The sequence below is a fragment of the Lepisosteus platostomus genome, chromosome 9 (genome assembly GCF_059453375.1).
Source record: "Lepisosteus platostomus isolate fLepPlt1 chromosome 9, fLepPlt1.hap1, whole genome shotgun sequence".
Classification (NCBI taxonomy): domain Eukaryota; kingdom Metazoa; phylum Chordata; class Actinopteri; order Semionotiformes; family Lepisosteidae; genus Lepisosteus; species Lepisosteus platostomus.
Genome location: NC_142619.1, coordinates 1,663,659 through 1,673,559, shown reverse-complemented (window position 1 = coordinate 1,673,559; position 9,901 = coordinate 1,663,659). Strand labels below are relative to the sequence as shown.

At 52.6% G+C, this 9,901-nt stretch overlaps 1 protein-coding gene across 1 annotated transcript in view; it reads left to right on the top strand.

The window, feature by feature from the left end:
- Window positions 1-3,991: 3,991 nt before the first annotated feature.
- Window positions 3,992-9,901, top strand: part of plekha4 (pleckstrin homology domain containing A4) — a 30,525-nt gene continuing 24,615 nt past the window's right edge. Inside the window, exon 1 of the mRNA XM_088646236.1 lies at window positions 3,992-4,061. The gene's annotated coding sequence lies outside the window, so the exon portion shown is untranslated. The remainder of the gene's footprint in view (window positions 4,062-9,901) is intronic.

Sequence of the window (9,901 nt, the reverse complement as noted above, 5' to 3'; positions counted from 1 at the left end):
GTGTGTGTGTGTCTCCTGTGATGGAATGGCCATGGTGTGAGTGTGTGTGTGTGTCCTGTGATGGACTGGCCCTGGTGTGTGTGTGTGTGTGTGTGGTACTGCAGGACTGTACCCTTCACTCAATAGGATCAGATCATTTGGCCAGATACAGTGTCTTGCATGAGGAATGTGTCTTCTCTCAGACCCCAGCTTGCTCTCCATGAGACACACACACAGGGAGAGAAGCTGGGGGTCAGAGTGCAGGGTCAGACATTTATACAGCACCCCTGGAGCAGTTGGGGTTCAGGGCCTTGCTCAGGGGCCCCACGGAGTAGGATTCCTCTGCTGGGCCGCGGGATTCGAACCGGCAACCTCCCAGCCACAGGGGCAGGTCCTGAGCCACAGTGCGCCGCCCCGCGGACTAGATCCATCACAGCGGGCGGAGAGAGGCTCAGCTCTCAGGGATCGCCTCCGGCCGAGCACGCGCACCCCCTCACGTGTTCCCAGCACCCCGCCCGCTGCCTCGCTCGAGATCTCGAGGTCGGACCCCAGTTTTGACGTTTTGCGTCGGACGCGCAGGCGCCTGCTGTACTGTTCCCTGTCCCCTGCGCCCTGCGGGTCCGGGCCTGTGGTTCGGTTCTGTGTCTCGGGTTCATCGCAAACTGTCACGTGCAGTAACACAGAGCCTGAGGTCCTGTCGCACTGACAGGCTGCAGGAACTGGGTCTCTTCAGTGTGAAGGGAGTGTCCCACACTGACAGGCTGGAGGAACTGGGTCTCTTCAGTCTGAAGGAAGTGTCCCACACTGACAGGGTGGAGGAACTGGGTCTCTTCAGTGTGAAGGGAGTGTCCCACACTGACAGGCTGGAGGAACTGGGTCTCTTCAGTCTGAAGGGAGTGTCCCACACTGACAGGGTGGAGGAACTGGGTCTCTTCAGTCGGAAGGAAGTGTCCCACACTGACAGGCTGGAGGAACTGGGTCTCTTCAGTCGGAAGGAAGTGTCCCACACTGACAGGGTGGAGGAACTGGGTCTCTTCAGTCGGAAGGAAGTGTCCCACACTGACAGGGTGGAGGAACTGGGTCTCTTCAGTCTGAAGGGAGTGTCCAACACTGACAGGGTGGAAGAACTGGGTCTCTTCAGTCTGAAGGGAGTGTCCCACACTGACAGGGTGGAAGAACTGGGTCTCTTCAGTCGGAAGGAAGTGTCCCACACTGACAGGCTGGAGGAACTGGGTCTCTTCAGTCGGAAGGAAGTGTCCCACACTGACAGGGTGGAAGAACTGGGTCTCTTCAGTCTGAAGGGAGTGTCCCACACTGACAGGCTGCAGGAACTGAGTCTCTTCAGTCTGAAGGGAGTGTCCCACACTGACAGGCTGGAGGAACTTGGTCTCTTCAGTCTGAAGGAAGTGTCCCACACTGACAGGCTGGAGGAACTGGGTCTCTTCAGTCTGAAGGAAGTGTCCCACACTGACAGGCTGGAGGAACTGGGTCTCTTCAGTCTGAAGGAAGTGTCCCACACTGACAGGCTGCAGGAACTGCGTCTCTTCAGTCTGAGGGAAGTGTCCCACACTGACATGGTGGAAGAACTGGGTCTCTTCAGTCTGAAGGAAGTGTCCCACACTGACAGGCTGGAGGAAGTGTCCCACACTGACAGGCTGGAGGAACTGGGTCTCTTCAGTCTGAAGGAAGTGTCCCACACTGACAGGCTGGAGGAACTGCGTCTCTTCAGTCTGAGGGAAGTGTCCCACACTGACATGGTGGAAGAACTGGGTCTCTTCAGTCTGAAGGAAGTGTCCCACACTGACAGGCTGCAGGAACTGCGTCTCTTCAGTCTGAGGGAAGTGTCCCACACTGACATGGTGGAAGAACTGGGTCTCTTCAGTCTGAAGGAAGTGTCCCACACTGACAGGCTGGAGGAAGTGTCCCACACTGACAGGCTGGAGGAACTGGGTCTCTTCAGTCTGAAGGAAGTGTCCCACACTGACAGGCTGGAGGAACTGCGTCTCTTCAGTCTGAGGGAAGTGTCCCACACTGACATGGTGGAAGAACTGGGTCTCTTCAGTCTGAAGGAAGTGTCCCACACTGACAGGCTGGAGGGACATAGAGACCAGTGATGACCACACAGCTCCTGCTCACAAACTCCAGGGTTACGGTCACATTCCCTCATTACCTCATCCCTCTCTCTCTCTCTGTCTCCCCATTCCTCTCTCAACCCTTACCTCTCCCCCCTCGCTCCCTCGCTCCCCCCATCACAGTGTGCCCATTGTTCCCACGGTCTTCCAGGAAAACCGGAGCGAGACAACGGCGGCAGCGGGCCCTTCCCAAGCTCCCTCCTGCTCCGGCTCTCCCTCCCGGCCAGCCGGAGTCGATCCCGGGAGCCCCCGGCCTCCGAGCGCGGAAAACACGTCGCGGGCAGACGCGCGTGTCTGAGCCCCGCGCTCCCCACTCCACGCACACGCGTGCTGCGCGCGTGTATCTGTGTGTGGGAGCCGTGCATGCGCACAGGCAGTGACACGCCAGCACGCCTGTCCGCCCTGAACACAGTCACACTCAGACAGCATCGTGGGCGTCTGGAGCCGAGCTCAGTGACTAATTGATTTGACCTCATTCGTTATTCACACAGGAGAGAGAATACTGCCTCACAACTGAGGGAGACATTAATACAGTACAGTAACACTGCACTGAGAGAGAGAGAGGGGTTAATACACACACACTGACTGGACACTCCAGTACATTAACACTGCACTGAGAGAGAGAGGGGTTCATACAGACACACTGACTGGACACTCCAGTACATGAACACTGCACTGAGAGAGAGAGGGGTTAATACAGACACACTGACTGGACACTCCAGTACATTAACACTGCACTGAGAGAGAGAGGGGTTAATACACACACACTGACTGGACACTCCAGTACATGAACACTGCACTGAGAGAGAGAGGGGTTCATACAGACACACTGACTGGACACTCCAGTACATGAACACTGCACTGAGAGAGAGAGGGGTTAATACAGACACACTGACTGGACACTCCAGTACATTAACACTGCACTGAGAGAGAGAGGGGTTAATACAGACACACTGACTGGACACTCCAGTACATTAACACTGCACTGAGAGAGAGAGGGGTTAATACACACACACTGACTGGACACTCCAGTACATTAACACTGCACTGAGAGAGAGAGGGGTTAATACACACACACTGACTGGACACTCCAGTACATGAACACTGCACTGAGAGAGAGAGGGGTTCATACAGACACACTGACTGGACACTCCAGTACATGAACACTGCACTGAGAGAGAGAGGGGTTAATACAGACACACTGACTGGACACTCCAGTACATTAACACTGCACTGAGAGAGAGAGAGGGGTTCATACAGACACACTGACTGGACACTCCAGTACATTAACACTGCACTGAGAGAGAGAGGGGTTAATACACACACACTGACTGGACACTCCAGTACATGAACACTGCACTGAGAGAGAGAGGGGTTAATACAGACACACTGACTGGACACTCCAGTACATTAACACTGCACTGAGAGAGAGAGAGGGGTTCATACAGACACACTGACTGGACACTCCAGTACATGAACACTGCACTGAGAGAGAGAGGGGTTAATACAGACACACTGACTGGACACTCCAGTACATGAACACTGCACTGAGAGAGAGAGGGGTTCATACAGACACACTGACTGGACACTCCAGTACATTAACACTGCACTGAGAGAGAGAGGGGTTCATACAGACACACTGACTGGACACTCCAGTACATGAACACTGCACTGAGAGAGAGAGGGGTTAATACAGACACACTGACTGGACACTCCAGTACACGAACACTGAGAGAGAGGGGGGTTACACAGGGATCTCGCGGAGTGGATGCTGTGGTTCTTTAAGAGCCGCTGGGACAGGGTGGGGAGTGTCGGGTGTCAGGGAGCGAGCAGGAGGAGGGACAGCTGTGCTCAAGTGGAGTCCCACACAGTCGGTCTAGCGGAGCGCGCTGGAGAGCGAGCGCTGGGGCCTCTCTGACAGTGCTGCTGAGATCCGTCCGCATCGCGCAGGTAGGACACCCGTCTGTGGCCCTCTGAGACTGGTTCCCAGTGCAGGTACTGAGGTCAGAGGTCAGTACAGATGACAGTGGTCTCATTAGCAGAGTCCAGATGAGAGCTGCCCTCATACACTGGAGTATAACTGTACAGAGACAGGATTCCAACTGTACTGTAGAGCAGAACTGGACAGACACTAGATTCTAACTGTACAGAGACAGGATTCTAACTGGACAGACTGTAGAGGAGAACTGGACAGACACTAGATTCTAACTGTACAGAGACAGGATTCTAACTGGACAGACTGTAGAGGAGAACTGGACAGACACTAGATTCTAACTGTACTGTAGAGGAGAACTGGACAGACACTAGATTCTAACTGTACAGAGACAGGATTCTAACTGGACAGACTGTAGAGGAGAACTGGACAGACTAGATTCTAACTGGACAGAGACAGGATTCTAACTGGACAGACTGTAGAGGAGAACTGGAGAGACACAAAATTCTAACTGTACTGTAGAGGAGAACTGGACAGACACTAGATTCTAACTGTACAGAGACAGGATTCTAACTGGACAGACTATAGAGGAGAACTGGACAGACACTAGATTCTAACTGGACAGAGACAGGATTCTAACTGGACAGACTATAGAGGAGAACTGGACAGACACTAGATTCTAACTGTACAGAGACAGGATTCTAACTGGACAGACTGTAGAGGAGAACTGGACAGACACTAGATTCTAACTGTACAGAGACAGGATTCTAACTGGACAGACTGTAGAGGAGAACTGGACAGACACTAGATTCTAACTGTACAGAGACAGGATTCTAACTGGACAGACACTAGATTCTAACTGTACAGAGACAGGATTCTAACTGGACAGACTGTAGAGGAGAACTGGACACACACTAGATTCTAACTGGACAGACTGTAGAGGAGAACTGGACAGACACTAGATTCTAACTGGACAGAGACAGGATTCTAACTGGACAGACTGTAGAGGAGAACTGGACAGACACTAGATTCTAACTGTACAGAGACAGGATTCTAACTGGACAGACTGTAGAGTAGAACTGGACAGACACTAGATTCTAACTGTACAGAGACAGGATTCTAACTGGACAGACTATAGAGGAGAACTGGACAGACACTAGATTCTAACTGGACAGAGACAGGATTCTAACTGGACAGACTGTAGAGTAGAACTGGACAGACACTAGATTCTAACTGTACAGAGACAGGATTCTAACTGGACAGACTGTAGAGGAGAACTGGACAGACACTTGATTCTAACTGTACAGAGACAGGATTCTAACTGGACAGACTGTAGAGGAGAACTGGACAGACACTAGATTCTAACTGTACTGTAGAGGAGAACTGGACAGACACTAGATTCTAACTGTACAGAGACAGGATTCTAACTGGACAGACTGTAGAGTAGAACTGGACAGACACTAGATTCTAACTGTACAGAGACAGGATTCTAACTGGACAGACTGTAGAGTAGAACTGGACAGACACTAGATTCTAACTGTACAGAGACAGGATTCTAACTGGACAGACTGTAGAGTAGAACTGGACAGACACTAGATTCTAACTGTACAGAGACAGGATTCTAACTGGACAGACTGTAGAGGAGAACTGGACAGACACTAGATTCTAACTGTACAGAGACAGGATTCTAACTGGACAGACTGTAGAGGAGAACTGGACAGACACTAGATTCTAACTGTACAGAGACAGGATTCTAACTGGACAGACTGTAGAGGAGAACTGGACAGACACTTGATTCTAACTGTACAGAGACAGGATTCTAACTGGACAGACTGTAGAGGAGAACTGGACAGACACTAGATTCTAACTGTACTGTAGAGGAGAACTGGACAGACACTAGATTCTAACTGTACAGAGACAGGATTCTAACTGGACAGACACTAGATTCTAACTGTACTGTAGAGTAGAACTGGACAGACACTAGATTCTAACTGTACAGAGACAGGATTCTAACTGGACAGACTGTAGAGGAGAACTGGACAGACACTAGATTCTAACTGTACTGTAGAGGAGAACTGGACAGACACTAGATTCTAACTGTACAGAGACAGGATTCTAACTGGACAGACACTAGATTCTAACTGTACAGAGACAGGATTCTAACTGGACAGACTGTAGAGGAGAACTGGACAGACACTAGATTCTAACTGGACAGAGACAGGATTCTAACTGGACAGACTGTAGAGGAGAACTGGAGAGACACAAAATTCTAACTGTACTGTAGAGGAGAACTGGACAGACACTAGATTCTAACTGTACAGAGACAGGATTCTAACTGGACAGACTGTAGAGTAGAACTGGACAGACACTAGATTCTAACTGTACAGAGACAGGATTCTAACTGGACAGACTGTAGAGTAGAACTGGACAGACACTAGATTCTAACTGTACAGAGACAGGATTCTAACTGGACAGACTGTAGAGTAGAACTGGACAGACACTAGATTCTAACTGTACAGAGACAGGATTCTAACTGGACAGACTGTAGAGTAGAACTGGACAGACACTAGATTCTAACTGTACAGAGACAGGATTCTAACTGGACAGACTGTAGAGTAGAACTGGACAGACACTAGATTCTAACTGTACAGAGACAGGATTCTAACTGGACGGACTGCAGAGTAGAACTGGACAGACACTAGATTCTAACTGTACAGAGACAGGATTCTAACTGGACAGACTGTAGAGGAGAACTGGACAGACACTTGATTCTAACTGTACAGAGACAGGATTCTAACTGGACAGACTGTAGAGGAGAACTGGACAGACACTAGATTCTAACTGTACTGTAGAGGAGAACTGGACAGACACTAGATTCCAACTGTACAGAGACAGGATTCTAACTGGACAGACTGTAGAGGAGAACTGGACAGACACTAGATTCTAACTGGACAGACAGGATTATAATTGTACAGGCTGTAGAGTAGAACTGGACAGACACTGGATATGATTGTACAGGCTGTAGATTAGAACTATACAGACACTGGATATAATTATACAGACTGTAGAGTAGATCTGTACAGACAGTAGATACACTTGTACAGACAGTAGAGAATAATTGTACAGACAGGGAATAACTGTACAGACACAGGATTACAGTACAAACTGGATTGTATCTCCACAGTCTAGATTAGAGCTGACACAGACTGGTTTATAACTGCACACAGCAGTGGAGAGCAGGTCAGTGGAGTGCTGGTCAGTGGAGGTGTGGAGTGGGAGTGCTGGTCAGTGGGAGTGCTGGTCAGTGGAGGTGTGGAGTGGGAGAGCTGGTCAGTGGAGAGCTGGTCAGTGGAGGTGTGGAGTGGGAGTGCTGGTCAGTGGGAGTGCTGGTCAGTGGGAGAGCTGGTCAGTGGGAGTGCTGGTCAGTGGAGGTGTGGAGTGGGAGAGCTGGTCAGTGGAGTGCTGGTCAGTGGAGGTGTGGAGTGGGAGAGCTGGTCAGTGGGAGTGCTGGTCAGTGGAGGTGTGGAGTGGGAGTGCTGGTCAGTGGGAGTGCTGGTCAGTGGAGGTGTGGAGTGGGAGTGCTGGTCAGTGGGAGAGCTGGTCAGTGGGAGTGCTGGTCAGTGGAGGTGTGGAGTGGGAGTGCTGGTCAGTGGGAGAGCTACTATCCTCTCTACAGATGGTCCAACGGTGCATCTTGACCATGAAGTAAATTGACCTGGTTTCAGCCAGGAGGGCGGCGCTGTGGTGCAGGGGTCAGCAGTCCAGACCAGGGTGCTGTGTGTGTGGAGTTTGCATGTTCTCCCCCATGTTCCTGTGGGTTTCACAGTCCAGAGACATGCTGGTGGGTTCACTGGCTGCTGGGAGCACTGGGCCCGGTGTGTGTGTGAGAGTGTGAGAGTGTGTGTGCTCTGATGGACTGGCCCTGGTGTGAGTGTGTGAGTGTGTGAGTGTGTGAGTGTGTGAGAGTGTGAGAGTGTGAGAGTGAGAGTGTGAGTGTGTGAGAGAATGTGAGAGTGCGTGAGTGTGTGAGTGTGTGTGTTGTGATGGACTGGCCCTGGTGTGAGAGTGTGTGTGTGTGAGAGTGTGTGAGTGTGTGTGTTGTGATGGACTGGCCCTGGTGTGAGTGTGTGTGAGTGTGTGCGAGTGTGTGTGTGAGTGTGAGTGCGTGAGTGTGTGTGCGTGAGTGTGTGTGTTGTGATGGACTGGCCCTGGTGTGAGTGTGAGAGTGTGTGTGTTGTGATGGACTGGCCCCGGTGTGAGTGTGAGAGTGTGAGAGTGTGTTGTGATGGAATGGCCCTGGTGTGAGTGTGTGCGAGTGTGTGCGAGTGTGTGTGTGAGTGTGAGTGCGTGAGTGTGTGTGTTGTGATGGACTGGCCCTGGTGTGAGTGTGAGAGTGAGTGTGAGAGTGTGAGAGTGTGTTGTGATGGAATGGCCCTGCTGTGAGTGTGTGCGAGTGTGTGTGAGAGTGTGTGTGCTGTGATGGACTGGCCCTGGTCTAAGTATGTGAGTGTGAGAGTGTGAGTGAGTGTGAGTGAGTGTGAGAGTGTGAGAGTGTGAGAGTGTGAGAGTGTGTGTGTGTGTGTGTGTGTGTGTGTGCATGTGTGTGAGTGTGTGAGTGTGTGTGCTGTGATGGACTGGCCGATCTGCTGGAGTCGATGGTTCTGCCTCCCCCTGGCCCGGGCTGCCGATCCGTGGCTCCGGTCCAGTCCGTCTCGGTCCGGAGAAGCCCGGGCCGCTCCGCGCTCCAGCTCCGGGCCTGCGCGTGCCCCACATCGCCGGAATGCTCTGGAATGCTTTGGATGCCCTTTTCCACCCACGACCTGCGACCTTCTGACCCCACCACCCATCCCCATGAATGAGCATCTGTTCTGTCCCCCCTCCCCCCCCCCCCATCTCTTCTGTCTGCGAGAGCCTGACCCCCCGGCCCCCTGACGAGCCGCAGCCCCTGCCCTGACTCTTCCTGCTGGCCGAGAGCCTCCAGCCGGGACACTACTGTACGCCGAGGGCGGTGGGGGCGGGGAACAGGCTGCCCAGCCGCGTTGTGGAAGCCGATAAGCCGGGACACTACTGTACGCCGAGGGCGGTGGGGGTGGGGAACAGGCTGCCCAGCCGCGTTGTTGAAGCCGACAGCACTGGCGGTGAGGAGCTAACGGGTCCGAGGGGCCGGGGCGGGTCTGACGCGCCAGGCGCTCTGGGAGCAGTGAGCGCAAGAGGAGCAGGAGGAGGAGCAGTGCCCCCTGGTCTCCTTCGCACCATCGCCGAGGTCCTGCCTCTCTGTGGTCATGAACAATCCCAGGGTGCCTCTCGAGAAGAGCAGGGGTGTCACCCCAGTGTCCTGGCCAAACTCCCCCCTGGCCTTTACCCCTCATGGCCTCCTAATAGCCCCCCTCTCTGAACTGGCTCCATCCCTCTGCTCTCCTCCCACTGAGAGCTGGTGTGTGTGAGAGGACTGGAGCATCATCCAGGTGGGGGTGCAGGGGATCCCCAGGAGCTGTACAGCGCTCGGAGTGGGGTGTGCAGGAGACTGCTGTATTATTATTATTATTATTATTATTATTATTATTATTAATATTATTATTGTCCTCTTCTTTAACGGCAGTCTGGTCCGCACTGTAAGCCTCAACACGCGATGTCTCCCCTGCCTTCGGATCAGACAGCGGCCGTGTTTAAAAAACGAGCGTTTTCCCTCGGTCTCACTCGCAGCCCCCGGCAGCACAAGGGGGCGCTTCTCTCTCGGACACAGCCGCCCCCGCAGCTCCCCGCAAGGGGTTAATGACGTGATGGCATTTTTCGTTTTTGGAGCGGCGCGTGTAATTGCCCCCCGGTCCCCGGCGTGCCCGGCGTGCCGTTCCGCGTT